The 27,869-nt window shown below is 44.3% G+C and overlaps 1 protein-coding gene across 7 annotated transcripts in view; it reads right to left on the minus strand.

The window, feature by feature from the left end:
* CFLAR (CASP8 and FADD like apoptosis regulator) overlaps positions 1 to 27,869 on the minus strand; it is a 388,388-nt gene that overhangs the window by 282,288 nt on the left and 78,231 nt on the right. The window contains exon 3 of one of the 7 annotated variants that reach the window (XM_085649021.1): positions 23,775 to 23,975. The exons of 5 other annotated variants lie outside the window; for them this stretch is intronic. The gene's annotated coding sequence lies outside the window, so the exon portion shown is untranslated. Of the gene's footprint in view, positions 1 to 23,774; positions 23,976 to 27,869 lie in introns of those variants that run through there. One more of the 7 variants, XM_085649020.1, reaches the window with a different exon arrangement.

Genomic DNA, 27,869 nt, shown 5'->3' on the forward strand with positions numbered 1-27,869 from the left:
CACCCCCGCTGTCTTCCGCATTTATTGCTCAAGTAAGTTTCTAGCAGCCGCACGCTACTCCACCGGCCTGCCACTAGCTCCCAGTGTCTGGTAAACGGCAATTTGTTAACCCCGCCTTCCCTTTCTTCCCCCAGCCTCGCTCTACCGGCTCCTCATACCGGCACGGATCCCTCGAGACGCCTGGGACACTCCGACCTGCGATTCCAGCACGGTCGTGCTCCCCAACCGGTACCTATTTACTCGTGTACTTCTCCTCTCCACAGGACTGCCCGTTCTCCGCTCTGACCCTTTTCCCTTGCTTTCCCAGCTCGCCCTGACATTCGAACACCACGGGCCCTTGGACCTCTTACCGGCCCACTAATTGATGACCCACTTGGCTCTTCCCCCACGGTTGCACTCCTCCAGGTAACCCCGGCTCCATCCCTCTCTGTCTCACGCTTTCTCTTTTCCTCCACTTCCCCGTGTTTTTCTTTCAACCTTTTTTTTTCCCCCTCTCCTTCCCTCTCCCAATCCCCTTCCTTCCCTCCTTTTATCTCTCTCTCCCTTTCCGCTCCCTGCCTCCCCCGCCTCTCTTCCCCCCTTCTCCGCCACGCCTTTCTCTCCCCCTGCCGACCTATCCCCTGACTTCCCCCCTTTTCTTCCCTGTACAGCACTTGTTCAAATTAACAACCTGGTCCTGAGGATGATCCTGATTGACAAGGATCGAAACGCCGTCGACTATTCAACGCCACACCTTAGCGCATTGCTCCTTTGGTTCAACCAAATAACTGTATAATCTATTGAAAGCAATTTTTGAACCATTCTTCACTGTACATATACAGTTGCACTTTGCGCCGTGTTCGCTGTCACACACATTGCCACTTGCGTCGCCACTTGTTTTGCCACTTGCACTTTATAGCACCAAGTTCAATGTCGGGTTGTTTTTCTGCATTACCTTGCTCACAGTGCTGATACAACTGTCCCTGACTACATGTAAATATAAGATGCCTTGTGCACTTCTTTAAATTCAATGACTAAGAGTTCTCCTTTTTCCGGTTTGCAATGGTCTTTGACATGCTCTGTCTAAACCGCCTTTCTTAAATTACACCATTTGTGATATTGTTGTTCATTATCTCATTCCACCCATATCACATGGTGGTCTATGGGTCATACTCCTGTTGTTCGTAACAAGATTGTGAGCAGCTGCTGAGCTGCGAGAGTTTGCCACTTTTTTGATTAATTCAATTGTTCGCTTGCCGCCATTCCCTGGTGTCAAGTATGTCTAAGGAGACTCTTTCCTACTCAGAGGAATATATTCAACGTATCTTTGGGGGTCCTTCCCTTCTCTCAGGAAACCCCCCCACCCTCGCCACCCCTACCCCTTCCAACTCCTCACGCTCACTACTAGATAAACTAGAAAAACTAAAGAAAAAACAGATCAGAACAGAACTACATGCTCGAATGCTCACTGAATATCTAAAGTCAGGAGTAATCCCAGTAGGATTACAGATTAGGAATACACCAGCCATATTCACCCAAGACCCTAAATTTCGTACAGGCTTCAGCCATCTAGCCACCACTTGCTCCTGCCACTGGATGGTACTAGGGATCGACACAGCCATAGAACATAGCCGTAAAGAACTGGAAGAAATAGCTGAATTAGAAGGACTCATCCTTGCAGACACCACCATTACCGACTCCAAAAACCTCCTGGACAAAATAAACTCCACCATCAACACCTTCAATACTTTTGAATTAAACAAAAAAATCACCAAAATTCAAAAAGGCATTAGATTCTACAACGTAGATAAAACATACCCCTATCTACGCGACAAATTCTTTAATACCCCATACTTTCCTCCCAGAACACGCAATTGGGGCAGGTACCGTAACAATCAACAGATCACCTTCTCTGACTCCTCCAACACTTCAATTGAAGAATCAGACTCAGGGGAAGGTCCCAGCACCTCAAGAGCCATCAACAGACCAACCCCCCTTTTACCACAAGGTTTTTTAGGACCAAGCCACGGACGCGGCCAACAACAAACCCGAACACGCACAAATCGCCAATACCAACCTCAATTCTCAGGAGAGAGACAAACACGAAACAGATTTTACCAATGGGGACCCCCGCAATAATTTCACAACCCCCACCATCCATCCCTCCTTCACCCCAATCCATACCTATCTTTAATCTCTCTAACCACATCCTCTCCAAAGATGAAACATCTGTCCCCAGCCGAGGCCTCAGTTTTGTTCCCACTGAACGTACCAACTTCCTAGACCTACAATCTAACCTCTTGCTATTCTTTCGCAGAATCCGGCTCAAACAATTCTTTGCTGACAAACCACAAACCACTTCACACACTACCCCCCGCTTCCATCCCCCGTCCACCTTCAACCCTCCCTCGTGCAGCATGCCCCCTGAAATCCTCTCGTTTGAACGCAGTGTTCTTCAGGAAGTCAAGGACCTTCAAGCTGAATTGGAGTTTGTCCCATACAACCTTCCTCTTACAGAAAAACAAGCCTTACTCTCCCTGAAGAATGAACCTGATCTTATCATCAAACCTGCAGACAAAAGGGGTTGGCATAGTAGTCATGAACCTTGAAGACTATGACATTGAAGTCAAACGTCAACTGTCCAATACCCTCCACTACAGACCCCTGCCCAAAGACCCCCTACCAGATCTCAAAACCAAAATACAACTAGTCACTGGACGAGCTAGATCACTCAACATCATCTCACCCAAAGAATACACCTTTCTCAACAATCCCCACCCCCGCACTCCGGTCCTCTATGTCCTACCCAAGGTTCACAAAGACAGCACCCATCCCCCGGGACGCCCCATTGTCTCGGGATGTGGGTCTATCCTTGAGCCCCTGGGAAAATATATCGATGCCATCATCAAAGACTTTGTCCCATCCACAGACACTTTCATCAGAGACACTGTGGACCTTATCCTCACCATTGAGGATAGACCATTTGACATCAACACTGACCTGATGGTTGGTCTGGATATCGAATCACTATATACTAATATCCCTCACAAAGAAGGGCTCGAAATCATACAATGCCTACTTGAGACCAGACCCAAACCCACTCTCATACCCACTGACTTCATCATGGATCTCCTCCGTATCGCTTTAGAAAACAACTATTTCCTATACTGCGAAACCTTCTACCTTCAAGTCAAAGGTGTCTCAATGGGAGCTTGCTTCGCTCCCAACTTTGCCATTCTTTTTGTCCACCACTTGGAGAGCACGCATATCCTCACTGCCAACAACCCATTCCTCGACCACATCACGCTCTGGCGTAGATACATCGACGACATCCTTCTCTTATGGAAGGGCTCAACCCTTACCCTCCTTTCTTTCATCGACTAGCTCAATCAATCCCAAGCTCACCTCAATTTCACCCATGAATCCAAAACCAACGATCTCCCCATCCTTGACATCACAATACACGCGGAAAACAATAAAATTGGCACATGTCTTTATCGCAAACCCACTGAAAGGAACACCCTACTCCAATACTCCAGCTACCATCCCAGAGGCCTCAGGGATGGCCTCCCCTTTGGACATTGGTTCAACCATTGCTCCTTTGGTTCAACCAAATAACTGTATAATCTATTGAAAGCAATTTTTTAACCATTCTTCACTGTACATATACAGTTGCACTTTGCGCGTGTTCGCGGTCACACACATTGCCACTTGCGTCGCCACTTGTTTTGCCACTTGCACTTTATAGCACCAAGTTCAATGTCGGGTTGTTTTTCTGCATTACCTTGCTCACAGTGCTGATACAACTGTCCCTGACTACATGTAAATATATGATGCCTTGTGCACTTCTTTAAATTCAATGACTAAGAGTTCTCCTTTTTTAGGTCTCGCCTTGCTATCGCATAAGCGATCGCAAAGCGAGACTATTGTAAAAGGGCATTTCAAAGTGCTCCCAAAAAGCGGAGTGCACGCGCTTGGTCCCGCCATGCACTCCGCTTTTTGGGAGCACTTCAAAGGGTCCGCTCCCCCGCCTGGAATGCGCTCCCCCGCCCCCGCCAAACGCGCGCGCCAAATTTGCTTTCACTTTCGCGCCGCGAGCAGACACGCCAAATTTGCTTTCACTTTCGCGCCGCGAAACGTAAATCTGAACTAAGCAAATCATTTAATATCACCGCGCCTCAAAATGAATGGGTCTGTAATGCAACTGGTGCCCATGTAAAGCGCTGTTATACCTTCGGGTCGCGTTCGCACTATATAAAACTTCAACAGCAAAAAAACTCGGAAAAAATGAAAACCATCCGAAGCAGTGCTTCCAGTATTTTAAACGATTCATTTCTAAACCACGAGGGGCTTTCGAGGCTCTTCCTCCGGAGGGGTGTAGACGAGTATGCACATAAGAAACATATTGCCCGTTAACATGTCTAAATAGGGGTGTGGGTGGGTACGAACAGTAAGGGACAGTGCAGATGACTTCGAGCCAGGCGCGCAACGCACATTGGGATCAAAGGGCTTCAGCCCCACTCCCCTCACGTCGTGTGTGGCAACCCAGGCTGAGTTTCCAGCACCAAAGTCGGCAGTTTAGCCGACGGACCACATCCTCTTCCCCAAGAAACTTAACGAACCCCAAATCATAACTAAACAAATCATTTAATATCACCGCGCCTCAAAATGAATGGGTCTGTAATGCAACTGGTGCCCATGTAAAGCGCTGTTATACCTTCGGGTCGCGTTCGCACTATATAAAACTTCAACAGCAAACAAACTCGGAAAAAATTAAAACCATCCGAAGCAGTGCTTCCCGTATTTTAAACGATTCATTTCGAAACCACGAGGGGCTTTCGAGGCTCTTCCTCCGGAGGGGTGTAGACGAGTATGCACATAAGAAACATATTGCCCGTTAACATGTCTAAATAGGGGCGTGGGTGGGTACGAACAGTAAGGGACAGTGCAGATGACTTGGAGCCAGGCGCGCAACGCACATTGGGATCAAAGGGCTTCAGCCCCACTCCCCTCACGTCGTGTGTGGCAACCCAGGCTGAGACGGCTTCCTGGGCACCCGAGTACTTCACAGGTCTTTAAAAGACCATTTGCTTGTGAGTGAGGCTTTGCTGTTTTTCACCCCTTCTCAGAGCCCCTGCATCTCCACTCTTAACTACTGCTGGAAGAGTCAGCCCCCCACCCAAAATTTTTTCTTAGCCCCCTCAAAATTTGGCTCTAGTTGCGCCCCTGCTACGAGTGTATCTAAAGGGTGATGGTGACCAAGCGTGCACCACTGAGCGCCGCTCCTCTAGATGTGTGCACGAGGGTGCTGCTGCTCTCATGTCTGTGTAAACAAGTCTGGTGCCCGCCCAGCGCGAGCTCAACAACCGTCCTTTGTGGAGGGTGCCGAAGCCACCCGAGTCTGGGCACATCAGTAGTCCAAGTGTGTGTGTGTGGGGGGAGGGAGGGGTCTGATGGGCACGACGTGCCCATAATTGTAACAAGCATTGGCATAGCCAATAGGTCTCGCTTTTTTGGACCTTATAAGTATTTAGTTTTGCAGCACAAAATCTTTTGCGCAACACCATCAGCTGTTGAATGGCTAAACATTGTACCTTATAGGTGTTTAGCCATGCAACAGTTGATGTTGTTGCACCAACGATATTGTGCTGCATAACTAAATACTTATAAGGTCCCAAAAGCGAGACCTATTGGCAATGCCAATGCTTGTTCCGGTTTGCAATGGTCTTTGACATGCTCTGTCTAAACCGCCTTTCTTAAATTACACCATTTGTGATATTGTTGTTCATTATCTCATTCTACCCATATCACATCGTGGTCTATGGGTCATACTCCTGTGGTTCGTAACAAAACCCCACAGGGAACAGCAGTTCCCTTGAACCGCATTCATGACGGCCCTCTCAAATACATGTGAACTAAACCAAAGTGACAGGTGTTACATTAACATACATACATAGGAAAGTGATTCCTGGGGCAAAAACAAACTAGATGTTAGGTGAAGGGGAGACAGAACCCCAGGGCATGAGGTGGGGAGGGATATAATCCAGGTCCTGTTGAAGGTGGCGGTCACTCTTACCTTCATGTTACACAACTTTCGCCATTTTGTACTCATTGCCACGCAAGAATGTTTGCCTCAGCTTCTGACCTCATCTTCCATTTGTGGATCCCATCTTTCGGTTCTGCTTTCTCAGGCCTATCCAGGTGTGAGCCGCATGTGCCAGGTCTGGTGTGCGGTGAAGACTAAGTATTCTCTAATTAGGCATCTCTCACAAAGGGAGAATGCCAATTCTCATAGCTTAAGTGATTAGAGAATCGTGATTTTACTATAGACAAGGAGGCTAGAATTATGCATTAACCCTTTGATTCACCGCTTCCAAACAGCAACTTTTAAAGTTCCATCGTAGAACCAAGTATGACAACATAAACAAAATAGAATTTCTAGTCCATAAAATCTCTTTTGGAACTGCTCTTGGTCATCCTACTTGTTCTCTTTTCAACTTCTTCCAAAATGATACTTTAATTATCTAAAAATGGAATTAATACAACCATTATATCTTAAAACTTAAAGATCTGCAAAAAATAAATCCACCATTATTATACAATCATCACCGCAGTAACTTGAAAATATACATATACTCTTTATTTTTTTATTTTAGGGATAATGCTAGCCTTCGTGTCTAATCATTCGAGCTATGAGAATCTGCATTTTATGGCAAGACAGGAGGCTAACATTATGCATGTTCAAAGCTTCTTAGCATGAAATTAGATATATGCTCTAATGGTTTATAATAAAACTTGCTGAATACCTCCACATTCGACCAATCTGCTGCTTTCATTATCTCCTCCAATCTTCCTCCTGCACAAAATACTTGTGAAGACGTAGCTTCCCTCATAGAATGAGATTTAAACCTTTCCACATCAACTACAGATCCTCACATAACATTCTTCACCCAGCGTGCAATAGTTGCCACCGAAACCGCCTTAAAAGGCTACACATAAGATACCAATAACTGAGGTACACCATCAGCTCCATATTCATCCATTCTCATTTCACATTCCCTGATGCAAGCTACTACACAAAATGTTGACATCTCTTCAAAATTTGGATAAAATCCAGATTCTGACACAGTCCTAGTCCTCCAAAAATCAAAATGTAACCCATCTGGTTGAAAAAAATCTACTTCCCAAATCCAAAGCCTGGGCATCTGATACTCTTCTAAATGGTATCAAACACAATAAAGTCGCTGACTTCCATGACAACTCCCTTAGGGCTAAAGACTTATTTGCTGGCCAATTATCAAACACTTTCAAAACCAAATTCACATCCCAAAGTTCGTCATACCTTGCTTTGGGTGGTCAGTTCAAACAAATATCCTTCATAACTCTACAAATCAAAGGGCTCCAAATGTGAATGATCTGCTCCAATAGCCGATCTATAGCAAATCACGGCCCTATACTCTAAACCCTGATTGAACAAATCTGCCAAGAAATTGGTTACCTCAATCTCATCTGCTTCCATTAAATCCAACCCCTGCTCCATTCACCAACGTATCCAAACACTCTATGCTCCCCACTACCTCTTCTTTGTACTGGGAGCCCAAGACTCATTGAGAAGTTCTGAAGCCTTCCCCGAAGGTCTTCTGAATCTCTCTGAACTCCTGATACACTCTAAACTAGAAGATGAGCATACCCACTTCTACTAGAGGATGTTCTTCTCAGTCTATACCTTTCAACACTCCCCTGCAACATTCTACTTGTAAAGGAATTTCCACTGCCATCTCCAAGACTGATGGGAAGCAAATCTGAGCGTTCCAGAAAAGTGTTACTAAAATTAAATAACAGCTCTGCCTCATCACTCGCAACAACACTCTCAAAATCATAGCAAAAAGCAGGAAAGCATACCCCTCCAGACATTCCCAATTCTTGGTAAAAGCATCCACTGCCATCGCATCCGCAACGGGACGCCAACTGACATAATCCTTCTTTTGGGCAGTCAACCGAGATGCAAAGAGATCAACCTCTATCGGACCAAGACTGTAATCCATTTATATGAAAATCCCCTTCCTCAACATCCATTTTCTGTAATCCTTGATATATATTTGGAATTCCAATCGGCTATCACACTCTCCTCCCCTGGTAAATACTGAGCTGGGAAGCTTATCTCTTGCACCTGGCAGAATTCCCATAATTCCTTTGCTATCTCTGACAAATATTTGGACCTGCTTCCTCCTAAATGAAGGAAAAACCACAGGAGTATGACCCATAAACCTCTTGAGATCAGGGTAATTATACGATAAAAGACAACAATATCTCAAAAGGTAACAACAGGGGAGTCAGTTATACCAGTACGTAAAATACATTACAGGGAAGGAAAAAGCGGGAGACTCACGTAAAGTTTTTCAAAAGTGCACATGGCATCATATATTTGGAAAAAGGTTTAGAGATGGTACAGTTGTAACAGCACTGTAAGCATGAAATGCATAGGTAGCCCGACTTGGTGCACAATTGCGCTTGTGACACATATACGTGACGACGCAAGTGACAAGGTGAGAACAGCGGAACAGCGCGTAGTGACAACAAGTGAGATAATATATACAAGTGACTGTGTGGTTCAGCACGGATTGATTCACAAAGGTTGCGTAGGAATAGATAGAAGCGAATTAGGTAGAACCACACAAAGAAGAGGTGCCTTCAATTGCGCTGTGGGGTCGACGTTTCGATCCTATGAACTCAGGATCATCTTCAGGATGGGACTGCTGTTTTGAAAGTGCTGTGTGTAGCGGTCCACACATAAACCCAATAACGTGACCATACCTTCTATAAAAAGAAGACCCTTGGTTTCCTCAGCAGTATGCTTTCTTGCCAAGTCTCCTAATTTAGCACTAATCTTAGATAATACAGCTTTTTCCCTCTCTGCTATAATACTAGCGTTAGCGTTTCATATAAAATAAAATCGCCCTTTGGCTCTGGCGGAGCAAGGACTCGTTTATGGGAGACGTGCTCGGACTCAATTCACTCATTTTAATTTATTAACATGAATAATTAATTGTGTTTTGTGATTAATCCTTGCACATTACATTTACATAAATAAGACAGAGAAGCTTGCCTATGTGTTTTCTAACCATTAATACCGACAGCGGACTAAAAGCGCGGCTCTAACAGGGAGAACTTTACTGCGCATGCGTCAATTGCATCTACGTAATGTGACGTTTAACAGCTTTGGAGGGAATCTCTCGCACATGAGCAGAATGCACTAACATGGCATCTTCAAGACCCACATGCATGGGCCTGCTTTGCTATTTAGAAAACGTTTTATTTACTAAGGGCTAATGCAGGTAAAGTAATAATTAATAAAGGGAAATAGAGTAGAGATAGGTGGTATACAGTGAAATCATTTATTTCTTGAATTAATATTTTCTCTTTTGACCTTTTATTAGTTCGTATTTTGGGCCTTCTTGCCATAACCCGAGTGATTGAGTGAAAGCTTTCTGCGCATGTGTGACCGCTACTTCCCCTGGAAGAATGATCCCATGCAGTGGCTGAAGTCATATGAACATTATTGATAAAAATGTTTCAACTGTGAATAAACTTGGGTGGGAATAAAGAAAAATGCATATTAATAAGGGGATGGGTTTGGGAACAAAGAAAAGTGCTATGCCATCATGGTGTGATGACCAAACGCCCCTTGCCTATCCAATCAGAATTTGTATTTTTACGAGACTGCAATTTTAGGGGGTGGTACATGAATCCCAAAAGGTATAATTAAGGTAGTTTAGTTAGTTGGGGTGTGCGTGATCCTGAGAGAATGCAAAGAGGGAAGATGCTGTCGGAGTTATTGATGATGCTGATACTGTGAGATGCTGAAGAAGATTCAAATAGAGAATTACCGATCTAAAGAAAGTGATTAGAAGAAGATCGCGGAAGAATCTATAGGAGGAAGAGTGTCAGAGAGGGGTGCGATGTGTTCGGCAGTTTAGAGAGGTTCACTGTCCTGTCCTGACTCCTGTCCTGAAGTCTTTGTCCCTGATTTTTCCCGGGACCCTTACCAGCCCTTTGGCCAGAAGGTTGGACTTCACACCATCTGTGGTAATTATACATTTTGTACATTTCCTGATGTACTGCTGTCTCTATCCTCTCCTTTATGAGCAACGTCAATCTATTGAGTTTGCGAGAGTATTTGAATTGATTGAATCTTCCTCCCTAATGATTGATGGTGTCCGTGGTGTATTTGAATGGTTCACTCACATTTAAACTTTAGATAAAAGTTTTGAAAGCTTCCTGAGTCTGTGTTTATTATTATAGATAAATATTTGCAAGAGAAGTTATGTACATTGTCACCATCAACTAGTTAAAACTAATTTGGTTCATTAAGGAAATGGAAAGAAATTATTGATCAGTGATAATAATTAGGAAGAAATACAAATTATTACAGTACTGATCAATTCATAAAATAAACAAACAAACCCCCAGCGGCTAACCAGGTGAATTTGAGTGCATGTGTTATTGATGGGTCCAGGTGAATATATGGTATTGGAGTATCTGTAGTTGGTGCGCCGCTGCATCAGTTTCATCCTCTGAGGAGCTCTAAATCAATCTCCCCTTCATTTCTGTATCTTCTGCTAGATCAAAGATACGTTAAAGTACCCAAAACGTCTAGAAGTTTGTGTTGACATTATTTCAGCAAGTGTTCTAGACCCCTTCTAGGTTCTCTACCAAGTTTGAATAGGAAGGTGTTTAGCACTGGATCCAAATTGGGTATCATTTTGTCCTAATCACCAACAGTTGGACATGAACACTCTGCCCTCATGACATTACTCTCCTCTTTCTCCAGAGGTTTTCTCATTCCTTTCCTCACATATTCAGCCACATACTCTATAGGCAACCAGTCAGAACTACTTTTTTTTTTTTAAACCTTCATTTTAGTTTTTTCACACCAGCACACCAATAGAGGCAGAGATTGTCAGTAATAAGAGTACAGCTGAGTGAGATCGAGGACAGCAATCTACTTTACCAGATTTTAGACAGCATTAGCCTGACCATAAGAATATTGACGCCACAACAGGCATCCTCCTCGTTTCAGTCAGAACTTCTCAGGTGTCATATTTCTTTAGGGGCAAATATTTTTTGTCCCAGAGGATCTTTAATATATTTCTCAATTTTCTGTGTAAAACCATCACCATCTCCAAATTCTGTTCCGGGGGATTCCTCCCCATCATCATAGTCCATATAAAATTTTTTTTCATATAGCTCTCTACTAGCTTGATCTTTTTCCCCTTCATATGAAAACACAAATGCAGGGTTGGCCTGCCTTGAAGTTGTGCCACTTTGGGCAACCAGTCCTTGGGACCTACTTTGGTTTCCAATTTCTGATGAAATAGACATCTCTTGTACCGTCAAATGTTTTTTCTTTCGAAAAACTTTGCCCCATGTTCTTTATTTGAGGCACCTTCCTCCTCAGACATGAACCAATACTCTTTTTCATCTTTCATGTTTCCTTTCCATGTTACTTATCATGGTCCTATTGCCAGCACACTTTCCTTCAGTTCTCTCTCCTAATAATATCCCCTACTCTTTCTTCCTGCATTTCTTTCCCTGCTTGCTCTTCAGACATTATATCTCAGTTTTATTCACCAAAAACACTCTGTAAACACGCTATTTGTCAAAATGCACTTATCTGAACAGCAACATGGTTGTTAATCCTTTAAAACAAATGTCTGAAGGGATTTCAATCGAGAGTTCTGTTCAGCCCATCGAAAAGCTCCTGAAAAACTCATAATGATGTTAACTGGCTCCTAAAAAAACTCTTAGATCGCTAAGATCTATTCCCTATAGCAAATTGGCCTATAGTTCAGCCCTGTGCTAGAAGTGCTTCATCCATAGGCTCGCTGAGACTCTCCGTAGGCTCTACCAGGACTGTAGCACTTTCAATTAAAAATCCCTTGGGCTGATACTATAGCTGCAATACACGTGGTACGCCCGTCTTAACAGCGGGAGCAGCATGACTTAATTCCCCCCCCCCCCCCGTTCAAAAATAACATTACATTTGAAATATTCAAACCAAATTTGCTAATACAGTAAAACATTGCTACCTATTCTGAACCCATACTTTGGGGGTTTTCCTTATACATTCTATATTAAACACTAAAATCCATACACTCGACTAAATTACTCAAAATATCACAATTTACCAATCTAGCCATACACTTAGTAAAATATACTTATGTGCTCAGAAGCAGCAAACAAAAGAGGAACATGCTGGAGTGTTGGGGAGTTTTATGGACTAGAAGTTCTATTTTGTGTATGTTGCCATACTTGGTTTTAGTATAAAACTTTAAAGGTTGCTGTTTGGAAGTGGTGAATAAAAGGGTTTATGCAGTATGCTAGCCTCCCGTCTTGCCATAAAATTCATCTATCCCGAGGGTCCATGGTTAAGCCTTCATCCAGGTCTCACATGTCTTGGGCTTGTTGCTTTATCAGCTAAATACTGCACACTTTAAGCTTCAGAAGGACTCCGTCCCACTAAAGCATTAAAATCTGAACACCTTGTGGCACAAGCTGCACCACCCTGTAGGCCACCTCTGCCCCACTTCTGTGAAATCCTGTATGCAACAGATTTTAATTAAATAAACTAGCTTATCTGCTTTGTGGATTGTTTTCTGCCCCAGAAGCAAGTACATTCTGCCATCAGTCAGGGTCTTCATGTGGGTCTATTTAGATGGAGTTTCACCCAAACCCACGTATATGGTACCCTTCTATAAAAGAGAAACACAACAGCCAAAGCACTAATAGCTGCAGTAATAAAATACACAACTCGTCACCTGAGAATGTCCGCTCCCTCTCCCCCTTTAATTATTATCCCTTTAGAAGATGTACCATTCCCAAGCAGGGCCTGGCACCACAGACTCCATGAGCTCTGAAGGAGAGAAGTATGGCCCTCTGTATTATAGACTGCCTGTCCATGAGCCCACCAACCCTCCCAATTAAAACTGAAGGTAGCATCAACTCTTATTGCCTTCAATAACAGGTTTTTGTGCTGTTCCAGTCAAAGTCGTGCACCAACCAGGGCACTGTAGGCCCGTGGCCTGATCCAAGACTCTACAATTGAATAGAGGCAACAAAAGTTTCAAATTGCTGCACATCAAAAACATATATAGCAACTCAACTCCATGTTGTCTGGGCTGGAGTAATAGAGTCAATAAGTGGTAAAAACATTACTGTTGGCGTCTTTGCTGATGTTTCAGCCATTTAAACAAGTATGGGCAAAGCCAGTATGTCTTTGTTTAATGTTCTAGAACACGCAGTGCAAGAGCAGTAAATCCAGTCAAATTTAAGAACTAAAAAAGGTTGTCTATAATAAAGGTTTTTTTGCCTTCAATGCAGTCCTCTTTTTCTTTCTATGGAAAATAGAGGTTGGGTGGCTAGGAAGCTTTCATTAGACTTCACTTTCTACGACACACAAAGAAAGAAAGGAACAACTACAATGTAGGCTCCCTTACCACTTGGCCTTCATTTGACAAGGAAACAAAAAGATCATACTACTGAAGGCAACGAAGCTTCCGAAGAGAAACAAGCAAAGCTTCTATTTGACAAATGCACTGTTTACCAAGACCTAAAAATGTATTTGCACCCAAGTCAAAGAAGGGAAAATAACTATAACAAGGGCACAAGGCATTTATCTTCTATGTACATCTGCCTTCCTACATATGCATTTTCAAAAACCATCACTGTTGTATAAATGAAAAGAGGTGGCACCATTGCCATCCAATGCTGATGCTAACAGCTTTCATTACAAAAGGGCCCTTTGGTACCCCACATGGAAGTGCCTTGAAGTGGGCAAAGTATTACAGGGACAATTGTATGGAAGTTTATTTGTTTCCTTAACAATCGCTCACCTCCTCATACCCACTTGGTGAAAGCTCACAAATTTAGCACTTGGTGTTATATACTTTGTGCTTATGTAAAAACAGACAGAATGCCAATGTAAATATATCTTAATTAGATACAATTCTCACAGCAAGTACAAGCTTATAAATTATGATGCATGATGGTGAAGTGGTTTGTTAAATTGTCAGGCGAACTATTCCAACTTAAATGTTCTAAATGTTTGGAAAATATTGAGATAACGTACTAAATATTCATCTTAGAGCGCAGACACAGGTCAGACCGGTAAAGATACATCCTTCCTAAATAATAATTCAATAATACATTGGTTCCCCATCAAAGTGTTATATAATAACTTTTACTGGCTATCACATCTGTTTGCAGAAACAGTTCTACCCCGTAATCCAGAACACTCTATTAAGTAGAAACCATTTGTAATTGGAGGTTCTACCAGAGATTATTTCAAACAGCTTAATCTACTCACGGAGACCAGGTTCACAAATCCTTTTGTGCCTTCATTAAGTGCTCTTTGCAGGGACACTCCCTAAGTAGTTTGAAAGTTTGGGTGGGGTGGGAATAAACATGAACATCTGGTCCACACATCTGGTCCACACTGATATGTTCTCCCCTTTGACCACCTGCTTTTGTCTTGTTTCCGGCAATCCCCATTTTCAAGAAAATAATTCTGGTCTGCAATTCACAATTTTTTCTATCCATTGCACACACCATGCAGTAGCATCACAGACGCCTCTGCAATCCCAAGAAAAGACTTAGTTAAGACTGAAGCAGTTATATATATATGGGCTGTCTACTACGGAATCAGGACACTGAAGTTTTAACACTAAACTACTTGATCACATGGTAGGATTCTGAGCGAATCCCTAAACCAGAACCTCAGTTGTATCTACCAAAATCAAAAGTGTGTAGAAATACACAAACCCTCAATAACAAGCACTAAGTAAAAAAAAAAAAAGGTCATTTACTAAAGTCCTGCTTCCCTTGTCTGAGGACGGTCTCGCAATCAATTTTCTAGTTCCATTGCAACGACATGACTGCAGCAGAAGGTGGATGTGCACTTTAAAACAATGCATTGATGCCTAGGCTTCTACTGTTTGTAATAAGTTGAATGTATATAATGCTTCCTACTTCTAATAAACTGCCAAAGTCATCTGTGGTCGGATAGCTAGATACTCTGTTGGACATAATTGGTTCGGAGAGTGGCCTTTGAGGGAGGTGCGTCTGTGATGATCAGACTTGCGCTTTCATCAAATTAGGTATTGCAAACGTGTAACAATATGAACGAGATATAGGACGCATAAGCTTATAAGGTATTGATGTGTTTGGCTGGAACGGAGGAAGGATGTTGAAAGGCCATGGGGTGTATACTGATGCCCTGCATAATTGTCAGGAGTTGGTCGTACTGCAGCACTTCAAAGGTATAGCTGCATTTAAGCGTTGCATGAAATAAAGGAGTAAGCAACTGTCTCCTCGAGGGAAACTTGGTTCAAGTTCTAGGGTGGAGCAATACATTTGTAAATGATATGAAGGCCACCATTTGTTTGTCAGACAGTATTAATAGAATGATATTCCAAATGCTACAATATTATGAAAAGTCTTTGGATCTTCCTTTTACCTAGGTTTCCCATGGAACTTTCATGCTACCTTCTGCCATGGGTAAGATCTAGAATCTCCCTGAGCAAGTGTGGATAGTGCTCACAGGTTATGCAGAACTCCAATCCATCGCCCTGCCAACACATGGCACCTTCCGAGGGGGAACGGTACATCAAAGGTCTCAGGAACCAGGGCAATGGAGTCACATCTCATGCATAGCTGCAGTCATGGGACAGTCACACCAACACATTCCTCAGAATTGTTAATACAGACTTAACAGGTTTGCAGGCAGTGGAGAAGCAGTGTATAGGGGTTGGTTCGAATGGGAGGTCAAACACGAGGAGCTATATGGTGGAGAGCGCAAAGTGACCAGGATGAGACAAGGAGAACAGTAAATGGCAGCGTGCATTGGGCTCAGAGATAATGGGGAAGGGTGGGTAAAAGCAGAGACTGAGTTGCGCGACTGCCTGGGTTTGCGGTGGCGAGTTGATGGGTCTGGAGATTCTGAAACGAGGTAAAATGTGATGTGCATGGGGAGCACTAGAGTTTTATTTGTAGGGTGGGAGGAGGGAGCTTAAGAGGGTCGAACTGGGACAGAAAATAAACCCAGGCACCAAAATAAGTGCTCCTCTATTAGCGAATCAGATAGCTAAAATGTAACACACATTTTCAAAATCGGGAGTTTTTTTCATTTGTAAAGACACACTGCATAGGTGTTTGACTAGGTATCAGAGAGTTATTTGTGCTAGCTGCCGGCATGTTTGTGGAAATAGCAGGGAAATCAACAGTAAAAACCAACCCTCGGACCATAAAACTGGCCCACAAACAGCCAATAACTGGCCAGCTCACTGACCTATCTGAAAAACCCTTCTTGCACTGCTGAATTGCCGTATAGGCAGGTCCAATGTTGCAGATGAAGGAGTAGGGTGAGCAGAAAGAGGAAGTGAATGAATGAATGAATGAATGAAAAAGAATTTATAATCGCGCTACTCAGCCCGAAGGCATCAAGGCGCCTAACCAAAAAGATCCTAAAAGGGCTGATCAGAGCTAAGGGTAGGCCCTGGCAAATAGCCACGTCTTAAGGGCTTTCCTAAAGGCTTGAAAGGAAGGGAGAGATTTAATTTCCACTGGCATCATATTCCACAGCCTGGGGGCTAAAGATGAAAAAGCTCTGCCACCCCATTTGGCTTTGCGAACTCGGGGAACTGATAGCAGGAATTTATTAGCCGAACGGAGATTTCTGGAGGGTGTATAAGGGGCCAACAGATCCTTTAGGCCTCCAGACCTTTTTGTGGCCAGTGCGCCGTATGTCATACTCAGGGACTTAAAAGAGATCCTGGCCTCAATAGGAAGCCAATGCAGGGACCTTCTGGCAGCCTGAGCAGAAGCCCGTTTGGGCAAGTCCAATACAAACTTGGCCGCAGCATTCTGCACCATTTGTAGTCGTGTTAGCAAGCCCTTGTTGATGCCTAAATAAAGGGCATTACAGTAATCCAATCTGGAGCCTATCATTGCCAAGACGATCTGTTTTCTGGCTTGTGGAGATAGATAATGTCTAATCCTCCGTACGATGTTTATTAGGCCCCAGCAGGTGGAGATAGTTCTCCTGACTTGTTGGTCCATCCCCAAGGTCGGGTCAATCAAGACTCCTAAATTTCTGGCCAGGGTCGTAGGGGTCGGGCACGTCCCCAACGAGATGGGCCACCACTCTGCCGACCAAAAATCCTCCTTACCTCCAAACACCAGAATCTGTCTTTTCGCCATTGAGCTTCAAGGAATTACAAGTCATCCATTGAGCAATGGCTTCCATGCAGTTTCTAAGATTGGAAGCCACAAGAGTGTCAGGTTGTGCGAAAGACAGAAGAATCTGTGTGTCGTCGGCATAGGAGATTACCTCCATCCCATACGATCTGATAAGCCTGGCGAGTGGGGTCATATAGATGTTGAAGAGGGTCGGGCTTAATGCCGACCCCTGGGGAACCCCACAAATCACAGGATGGGATGGAGACAAAAACTCCCCCAACTTGACTCTCTGCTCCCTCTGGTTAAGAAAAGAGGTCAGCAAGCTAAGTGCGGGCCCCTCAACCCCTATCTCTCTCAGCCTAGATGTTAAGACTGAGGGAGACAGGGTATCAAACGCAGCCGAGAGATCCAACAGGATAAGGAGAGTAGTCTGACCCTTATCTACTCTGGTGCGGATGTTATCAAGCACAATAGTCAGGGCAGACTCGGTACTGTGTTCTCTCCTAAATCCGTGCTGCGAGTGATCTAGCCGACCAGAGGTTTCCAGAAAAGCTGCAAGGTGATGGTTAAGATGAATTTCCAACATCTTTGCAGGGGCTGGGAGCAGCGAAATTGGGCGGAAGTTTTTAAGAACCCCTGGGTCTAACGTGGCCTTCTTTAACAAAGGTTTTACAACTGCTTTCTTCCATTGAGGGGGGAAAATCCCATCCCTCATTGCCCTATTCATAATATCTAGTAGGGGGGGGAGAAAACACTCCTTGCATTGTTTAAGAAGTTTCAAAGGGCAGGGGTCTAATGGAGACCCCGACCTGATCTTAATCAAAAGAACTTCAAGTTCCTGTAGAGAAAGGGGAGGAAAGTTGGACAGGCCCCCTAGGGATACTTCCTCCGGTACTGTTACCGAGGTGACAGAGGCGCACAAGGGGGTGGATAGAGTTAACCTTTGACGCTCTAATGCCGAATGTATGTCCACAATCTTCGAATTAAAGAATTGTGCGACATCATTGCAGAGCTGCTGTGAATTAACCACAGGGTCAGGCGTCTTCAGTGAAATAAGTGTGTCCACAATTTTAAAGAGATCTTTAGGAGAGGAGAGAGAGGTGGTGAGAGAGGTAAAATACTCTTGTTTAGTTTTTATAACCTCCCTCTTGTAATTCTTTAGGAGGATTTTATGCTTGTCCCTTTCATGCAAGTTCCAACTAGTCCTCCAGAGACGTTCCTGTCTCCGTAGTCCCTGCCTGAGAAGTCTAAGTGATTCAGAGAACCACGGAGCCGAGGGACTTTTTCTGGCAGAGTAACGCAGGGTAGCTGGTGCCAGTTCATCAAGAGCTGTTTTGATGACATTCTCCATCCTATCCACTGCAGATCTTACATCCTCCTCCGGAGACATCGTTAGTCTCAACAACTTAGGGGCGAGCACATTGCTGGTAACGTTTTTAAAATTACGTCTCCATACCATCCTACTGGGCGCATTTCCCTTTCTACTGCTCAAGGCAGTTGTTAAGACCAAAGGGATCGCATAATGGTCAGACCAGGAGAGAGGGAAAGGGGTCTCAGTTTCCAACCGAATATCATTGGAGAATACCCCATCAAGCGTATGTCCCGCCTGATGGGTGGGACCCTTGACTAACTGTCTTAGCCCACAGCTAGAAAACATATCCAATAAAGAAGAAATTTCGGTTGACTCTGAGTTCTCCAGATGAAAGTTTACATCCCCAAGAACAGTCATGTGCTCGCAGCCAAACTGAGACTCTAGAATGTTAAGCACTTGAGAACCAAAATCAGTTTTGGTCCCAGGGGGGTCTGTAAATGAGAAAACCCTTAAATGGTACAACATAGGGTCCATAAATAGAGAACTGAAGGGCCTCAAACGAAACTTGAAAATCCTCCAGAGAAGTAATATTACAGGACAGACAGTCCCTATAGAGGATACCAAGTCCCCCTCCCTTTCGACCCACTCTATCCTTCCTGACTAGAGAGTAGCCATCTGGTACTGCCTCAATTAAGTCAGGGCCCGAGGAATCCTTTGCCCAGGTTTCTGTTATGAAAACCCAAGCGGGTTTTCTGGCCAGTACAAAGTCCTTGAAAGCGAGATTTTTTGATCAATGACTTCGCATTGACGAGGAAGCCCCTATCAGTCCTCAGGCTAGTACCTGGCATATTACTCGGCGATAGAGATGGACTTACGGTAGCAGAGAACTGCTCTGGAGTAGAAGACTGGAAACAGTCGCAACTAAAGGAGGTAAGGAAACCTTCCGGCGCATACGCATGATAACAAGGGAGAGCGGGCGGCCTCAGAGTCATAAAGTCCTGCCTCGTATAGCTAATCCCGCTGACCCCCCGGTGAATCCGAGATGACTCCCCACTGTCCAGCCCGTCCTTAGCGCGGACGGGCGCAGACGGGCTGGACTCTGGCGTGACTCCGGCGTTACTGCGGCACACACGCCGCGCGCACACGCTGCGCGCCTGCATAGGGGAACTATCTAGGGCACAAGCAGCCCACCTGATCCCTGACAGCTGTAGCGCTACGTCGCCTGGCGCCCAAACAGCTTAGCCTATCCAAGATGGCGCCCACGAATTACGGGAGGGCGCTAGACGCGCAATGAAGGACCCGCCAAACAGCGGTGAGGACCCAATTTATAGTGTGTGTAAGGGGGCGTTTTTAAAAGCAGGGAAAAATATCTAAAAGAAGAAACAAAGCAAATCCAGCAAAAGGGAATATTTAAAAACAAAGCCGCTTCTAGCTGACACAGCGCCTGCCCTTAGAATGAGCAGCCTTACCTGCAAGCAAACTAGCAGGGTCGCTTATATCAGTTCCTGATAGTTGCCGCAAGCAGCCCACCTGATCCCCGACAGCTGTAGCGCTACGTCGCCTGGCGCCCAAACAGCTTACCCTATCCAAGATGGCGCCCACGAATTACGGGAGGGCGCTAGACGCGCAATGAAGGACCCGCCAAACAGCGGTGAGGACCCAATTTATAGTGTGTGTAAGGGGGCGTTTTTAAAAGCAGGGAAAAATATCTAAAAGAAGAAACAAAGCAAATCCAGCAAAAGGGAATATTTAAAAACAAAGCCGCTTCTAGCTGACACAGCGCCTGCCCTTAGAATGAGCAGCCTTACCTGCAAGCAAACTAGCAGGGTCGCTTATATCAGTTCCTGATAGTTGCCGCAAGCAGCCCACCTGATCCCTGACAGCTGTAGCGCTACGTCGCCTGGCGCCCAAACAGCTTACCCTATCCAAGATGGCGCCCACGAATTACGGGAGGGCGCTAGACGCGCAATGAAGGACCCGCCAAACAACGGTGAGGACCCAATTTATAGTGTGTGTAAGGGGGCGTTTTTAAAAGCAGGGAAAAATATCTAAAAGAAGAAACAAAGCAAATCCAGCAAAAGGGAATATTTAAAAACAAAGCCGCTTCTAGCTGACACAGCGCCTGCCCTTAGAATGAGCAGCCTTACCTGCACCCCCGGAAGAGTCGGGTAGAGTGCAAGGACATTGTGTGGTGTACAGCATTAGGGCAACGGCTGAGTCAAGATTAGAGGGGATGCCTCACAGGCTACAATTAGCCCAGAATGTATTGGTCCAGTTGGTGGCAGGTCTCCATTAACGAGACCATAGTACTGAAGCCATGAGAGCCCTTCACTGGTCTCCTGTCAAAACTGGATTTTGTTTAAAGTTTTCTGCCTTGCCTTTAAACTCTAGCATATAATGGTGGCTCTTACCTTCTCTGACACTTTTCCGGCTGGTCTGCTACAGCCTGGAATCAGATCTCATTTGATTTTCGCTGCTCTTTTTCTGAGGTGGAGCTTAAACAAACAACCATGTCTTCGCTCTTCGACTATGTACACTTGATAAGATGATCATGGCCTGCTGCATGTCAATGTCTTCAAATCTGGCCACGTACAGTGAGATCAAACTGGCGCCTTCACCTTTATACATCAACAGCAGCTGTGTGATAAAAACTCCTCCTTAGCTATATTCAGCTTAAAGAGTTGCGCAGAAATGTAGGGACTTTCCAGAGGTTCCGGCTGTTCATTGTCTAATCTATGTTACATAACTGACATTGGTTCCATGCACAAGAGGTGTATGTTTTCTGTCGGTAAAGCTGGAGTCTGTAAGTAACATATCACGTAGGAAATTAGACTGCTCAACAGCCTGGTGTTTTTTGCCTTTGCTATAAGAAAGCGCAGTCCCACATTTGATGTTGGAAGAAGGGATCTATGAACAATGTGTTTTAGTGTGTTTTATTTTTAGTGCTAGTTGGTAAGCATGTGCAAATATTGCAGCTTGAGTGTAAAGAGAAGGTTAACATAGAAGCAAAAATCTGCTAGAAAGAGCATGGGAAAATGGCTGAAACAGGTTGTTCATATTAATTTATAAAAGACTATTTTATTTTCAATTTGAATATATCTAAAAAGAGACAGCTAGCATAAGCCGCCATGAACCAGCTTCAGTAAAAGTGCGAACGATAAAGGATGTAACAGCACTACACTAACCAGGGGTAGGAAATCCCATTCCTACGGAATGAAGGCAAGAGAGCAAAGAGGTACAGATGGCACCTCACAGACTGCCCGTTCTGCAAGGCACGTGGCAATGTCTAACACCATTAGTCTCCTAAAATGCTAGATGTTGGGAGAGATTTGCAAATCAAATGGGAAAGGTGAGGAACGTCGCACATAAACAGGGCCATTTGAAGTATGCAATTCCATAGGGTATTACAATAATTATGGACATGTTTCATTTGTCACTTGATCCATCCTTTGCTAGAATTCAACCCAAGAATTGTGGTCTAGGTCGAATGGATATAAAGTTACTACAACAGACGCACATGAAATCAATGCAGCTTGTGGCACTTTGCTCAAGTTAACTGGCATCCTTACCCCTTTTAATTGATGTATTGAAGAGTTTGAGATGTGAGAATTTGGCACAAAATGGCGTTAGTCCACAAAGGATGGAATGGAAGTGCAAGAGTTTTTGTTTATAGCAACAACAAAAAATATAAAACCTATATATTTGAATATAGCTCACAGGCTAATAAAATGATTCCTTTCTTCTAAAATATTTTGTAACAATGTTATGTCATTTCATATCTACATTGCATTTTTTCAAAACACGTATTTCATGAGTGAGGGCACTCACAATTTAGAAATATTCCAAACATTTTTCATCTGTTAAGGTTCAATGTGTTGAATCTTAAAAGTGCCTCATAGTGATATACAGATATAAAAATATGTAAAGTATAGTACTGTTCTGCAGGACTAGCTGTTCTGGAAATGGGTGCTTCTATGAACCCTATTGTGTGACGACAGATTAATTAGCACAAAGATGATGGAAGGAAGGCTGAACATTGTCAAACAGTCACCCCCAGTCACAGATCTGGGTTAAATCCATCGGCCTGGCATTCGGGCTGGACGGTTTGCATGGGGAGCAGGGTCAAGACTAATTTGCTTATGGCTGGGTCCAAACTGGTAAAGCATTGGGAGTAAAAAAATGATTGATGAATTTAGGCCCAGATATCTGTACTTGGGTGAATGTTTGACAATGTTCAGCATTTCATCCATCATCTTTTTGTGATGCTTTAGACGCTCCAAGTGGGAAGGGTATGCCAGAAGTGGGTCCTGTGCTCACTATGCTATTGGATTCAAGCTAGCCTGGCTGATGATGGGTGATACCCCGAAACCGGTCCCAGGATGCTTGTTTCCGGTCCAGAGAGGATCGGACATGGCATCCGAGCTGGGCTGTTCCCATGGGGATCAGGTCAAGGCTGAATTGCATATGGCTAGGTCCAAACTGGAATGGCACGGGGAGCAAAAAACGGACAGATTTAGGCCCAGATCTCTGTACTGGGGGTGAATGTTTGAAAATGTTCATCATCCGTCGTCCTTTTTGTGCTGTTAAGCACAGCATACACCTGTCACTCTGCTCCATCATTCAGTTTTTAAAATACAATGCAACTGGGATATGCAGCATATACTAGGATGTTCTTTTAGATATAACAATATGTGAGTATTTTTTTTTGTAGCGGAAACTCTGTATACGTTTTACATAATTGCATTTACTCTAGGGGATAGAAAAGACACATTTTATGAAATCATATTCCGATAGGTCCATGCAAGACAAAACCAATGGTAGTAGTTGAATAATCTTTTAAATAGCTTTCTAGTTTATGTCTGTAGTTGTCTCATTAATTATTTAGCAAATCCCTATATTGACAATAAACATATACAAATAAAAAAACCTATTAAATCATCCATACATCATAACTTCTATACTTATAAACCCCAATCTTGATTTTAAATTATAAATGTGCAAACCTCTAAATAGCCAAGCTTGCAATGGATAAAGCCCATATATTGGAAGGCCAGCAGCGAAGTGTGTGTCCTTTCTACCGAGAGTGAAGGAGTTAAAAAAATGTATACATCCCGCACCTTTTGGCACCCTGAGAAATTCGGAGATATTTGGATACATCTAGCAACGGGTGAAGGTGAATCACGGGCTAAACAAGATCGGATTGTGATTATTAGAGTGATCAAAAAAAGCACGATAATGGCAATATTACCTGCTATACTCCAACCTAAAACGCAGACAGCCAGCAGTGTTGCAAAGGGGCATGGTGTGACCTTGCACGGTCAGCGGGCGAGAGACTGCAGCAGGGAAGCAGTAACAACGCAGCAAGCGCCTCTCTTCCACTTGAAATCCGTCAGACCATAGCAAGGAGGGAGAAAGATGGCTGCCAAGATTTAACTTTCGAAGGTCGAAGCTGGCAAAAGAAAAGTGACGGAAATGACATAAAAATGTGCAAATTACTGGATGTTTTTGGGAAGCTGTTCTAAGGTCATTCGATGTGCCAAAGAATGTGTTGACGAGAACTTCCCGTTTTAAGAGTAAATGCGGTCAAGCTGCTGAACCAGATGCCTTAAAAATGATCAGATATAAATACCTCCATTACCAGTGAATCAGCACTGCTGCCCAGCAGGGGCAGCACAACAAGCTATTATCAACCCATTAGCCCTAAGAAATATTCACTCTCAAACCAGGAGGTTGCATTTCCCTCCGCCATGAGAGGCCCCATCTCAGTGTCTACTTTAGCCACCGATAGGGTCTGTTCAATAATATTTCCTCTCACTGCATTGATTTAAGCTTTTATTTTCGCTTTCTGCCTGTGCGGAACCATCTACCTGCACACACTGGGAGTCGAGTGTGCCAGTCAGATGTTGTGAGAATTGTTTTTAAATGAGGTCAAGCCCTGTCTGATTCCTGTAACACCCTTACAATAGCTGCCCTACTTACTCAAGGGGTGACTCCCTGTGTAGGTGTCACTACCCAGGCCACAGGCACTGCAGCGTCGGCGAAGACACCCATGGAAATGTGCAAGATGTGAAACCCCCTCTGGCCCGCACCCTAAACCACACAGTATCCAGGCCGCCTCTGTGCAGAATCCGACAGCCCAGCACGAGAGGCTTTGAGAGGCTCATGGTGTTACTTTGGTGCACGAGGAACCAGCACAAACCCCTTTAACGGCCGACAGAATCAGTGCACAGTAACCAAAGCAGAAGCAATACAAATTGCACGTTAGATTTTATGCCAATTCAATATCCTTATGGGGCTGTGCTAGTAGGAGCCAAGTACTTTTTTTTTTTACTTGTTAAATGGATATGATTAGACAGGCATGACAGTTTACTGGACAGTATACATCATATCATCATATATGCTCCACATTAATTATTGCACTTTGCAGTTCCACAGTACATTCCAGCAGATAGATCTTAAATCTTCGTTACATTTGGTAGATTATGCATATTGTGCTGTTGCCATCTTACTCAGTGCTTAACCTTTATGTAGCATAACCAGTAATGTCCCTGTGCATTCTATGCACATGTTTGTGATAAATACTAGGTGGTAGCCTCCTTTCCCAATATGTCAAGTACGGAGACGTTGCTAGTGTAGTGTCAGTGTTCTCATATATGATGCTTCTTGGGAAGCGGCAACCTCCCGCCTGTGTGGGTCCATCCTGCTTAGGAATGTGCGCTAGCTGTCCCATATGTTTTGGGGACGATTTCGCAAGGGGAGTAGGTCGTTGTATACCTCAGACTGTATGTTGCAGTAGATCATGTCCCGGTGCCATGTTTCAATTGTGGGAACTGGGCCTTTAGCCCATCGCATCGCTATACAACATTTGGCCACCAACAGCCTAACTACTATCAATATGCGATGTGTTTTTACTATTGTTTTCGAGTATCCCAATAGAGCTATGATCGGATATACCTCCAGTGCGATGTCTGTTATGCGTTCTAGCTCCTGGAATATGGCCTCCCAGAAGACAAACACTTCAGGACAGTACCACGCTACATGCGCAAAGTTGGCAGTGGGTTCCGCCCACCGTGTGGCACCTCGCTGTGCTCAGGAGCCAGTGTCTGTGTAACCTCTCGGGGGTGTAGTAGATCCTACTGATGTATTTGAATTGTATTAGCCTGCGTCGGCCATTTTGCGACACCTCTTTAATCATCTCACAACAGCATCTCCAAGCCATGTCATTGATAATTATACCTAGTTCCCTCTGCCATTCTAATCTGGTTTTGGTCATGAGTGGCCTACATGCCGACTGCGCAGCAGAGTACAATCTAGAGAGTAGTTTAAAAGGCTCGCTCTCTTTTAACATTGTGGATAATGCAGGCACGTCTGGTGGCTCCTGCATGTCGTCACCTAAAGTAGCACGCAGCGCCTAACTCTGTGGTAATGGAAACGAGACAAGCATGTGGGGGCCCAGATTCAGTTTCAATCCTCTCCCAGCTCTTTACTGCAACCTCCAAAAACAGATCTCTCATAACTGTAACTTTTAACACCTTTAAGGCCCGTCAACCTCTCGTTCCCGTCCGAGTTTGAACCATGAGCACCAGGCTATCGGGACCAGGGGGCAATACAAAAGAGAACCCGTCTGTTTTTCTAGTAAGCTCCACCAGGCCTGCACAGTGGAATTTAAGGTATTGATGCACCTATAGCACCTCCTGGGTGGCAAAAACAGTACCGGGGGAAGAGTGGCTGGAGTAACCACAGCCCTCTCTATATGCGGAAATGGAAGTTCTGGAGGGCCTGGGACACCAATAATGTGCAAAGGAACTCTGTGCTGCTTTCTAGTATGTTTCAAAGTCTGGAGCGCCAAGTCCTCCCATGTCATATGGGGGAGTGAGAGTGTCCCAATTTGCTTGTGGTGGTTTTCCAGCTCAAGCTAGTTTGAGTAAAATTGAGCATAGTGATGCGAAGAATGCTCGCGTCAACAGGATCAGGATGTTTTGAAACAGAAATAGAAATCTGGTTAACACCACCATTTTCATGATTGCTATGCTTCCTGCTAGGGACAGCAGGAGTTTAATCCAACACTTGGTGTCTTTTTATAACTTATGTATTGCTTTCCTGTAGTTATCACTGATAACCACCTCTGGGTCCAAATGCACTTGTATGCCTAGGTATCGAACCGAGTCGGTTGTCCATTTTAGCGGGAGCTCCAGGGGGACCAACTACGTAACAGGGGTAAGAGGAAATATTATGGATTTCCCCCAGTTGATTTTGAGCCCTAAGAGGGCGCCAAAACTCACTACTTCTCCGAGTATCGGAGCAAGGTTCGTTTCTGTGTCTCAAACTTAAATTAACGTGTCATCTGCATATGCCAAGATGAGTAAATTATAACGTGGGAAGCGGATGCCCCTATGGCCAGGGTATTCTCAGATGGCGCTCGTCAGTGGTTCAGCTATTAAAGCATATAGTAAGGGTGACAGGGGGCATCCCTGCCTAGTGCCCCATGTTATATGTAAAGGAGGAGAAACAGCGTTTCGCACCCGAACTCTAGCCACAGGAGTTTTGTATAGGACATCGACTAGTGTTAAAAATACCTCACCCATACCGATGCGACAAAGTACTGAGCGCATGAGGGCCCACTCGACAGAGTCTAATGCCTTTTCTGCATCTAGAAAGACCACCGCTGCCTTCACCTCTGGGTCAATCCACTGTAGAGTAGCAAAAAGAGTGCAGAGGTTTGAAGTGGTGCTTCGCCCTGGGACAAATTCAGACTGTTGCTGCTTTATCACCCCGGGTAACAGCAGAGATAGCCTATTGGCTAGTATTATAGCAAACAACTTGGTGTCAACATTTTATAGGGACAAGGGTCTATATAAGGCACAGTCCTTGGTGTCCTTTACTGGTTTTAGCAAAGTTACAATAATCGCTTCATGCATAGTGGGAAGCATGGTTCCGGTTGTCGCCATTTCCTTGAAGAGAGTTATTAAGTGCGGCATGAGGAGATCTTGAAATGCTTTATAGAAGGCAACTGTAAGGCCATCTGACCCTACTAGCCAAGTAATTAATTCATATGCCAGGAAATAGTGGCACGTGCAACTGAGTTTCTAATAACCATGACACCATCAGTGAATATCTAGAGCATTACACGCCGCTGAATGGACTCTATCCCAACTCAACGAAGAAGAAAATGCCACAAATGGAGATTTATTTCTGCATGGCAAAGATCCATTTTTTCAATTGTGACTGCCACCATTATAAATGGGTTTCCCTGTCCAGCCATGTCCTCAGGAAAAACACTACAGCCACTCCCATGCCTCAAACACCTCAACATCTGCCCTAGACAGGAGGGGCGAAGAGATAC

The sequence above is a fragment of the Triturus cristatus genome, chromosome 3_2 (assembly GCF_964204655.1).
Source record: "Triturus cristatus chromosome 3_2, aTriCri1.1, whole genome shotgun sequence".
Taxonomy (NCBI): Eukaryota; Metazoa; Chordata; class Amphibia; order Caudata; family Salamandridae; genus Triturus; species Triturus cristatus.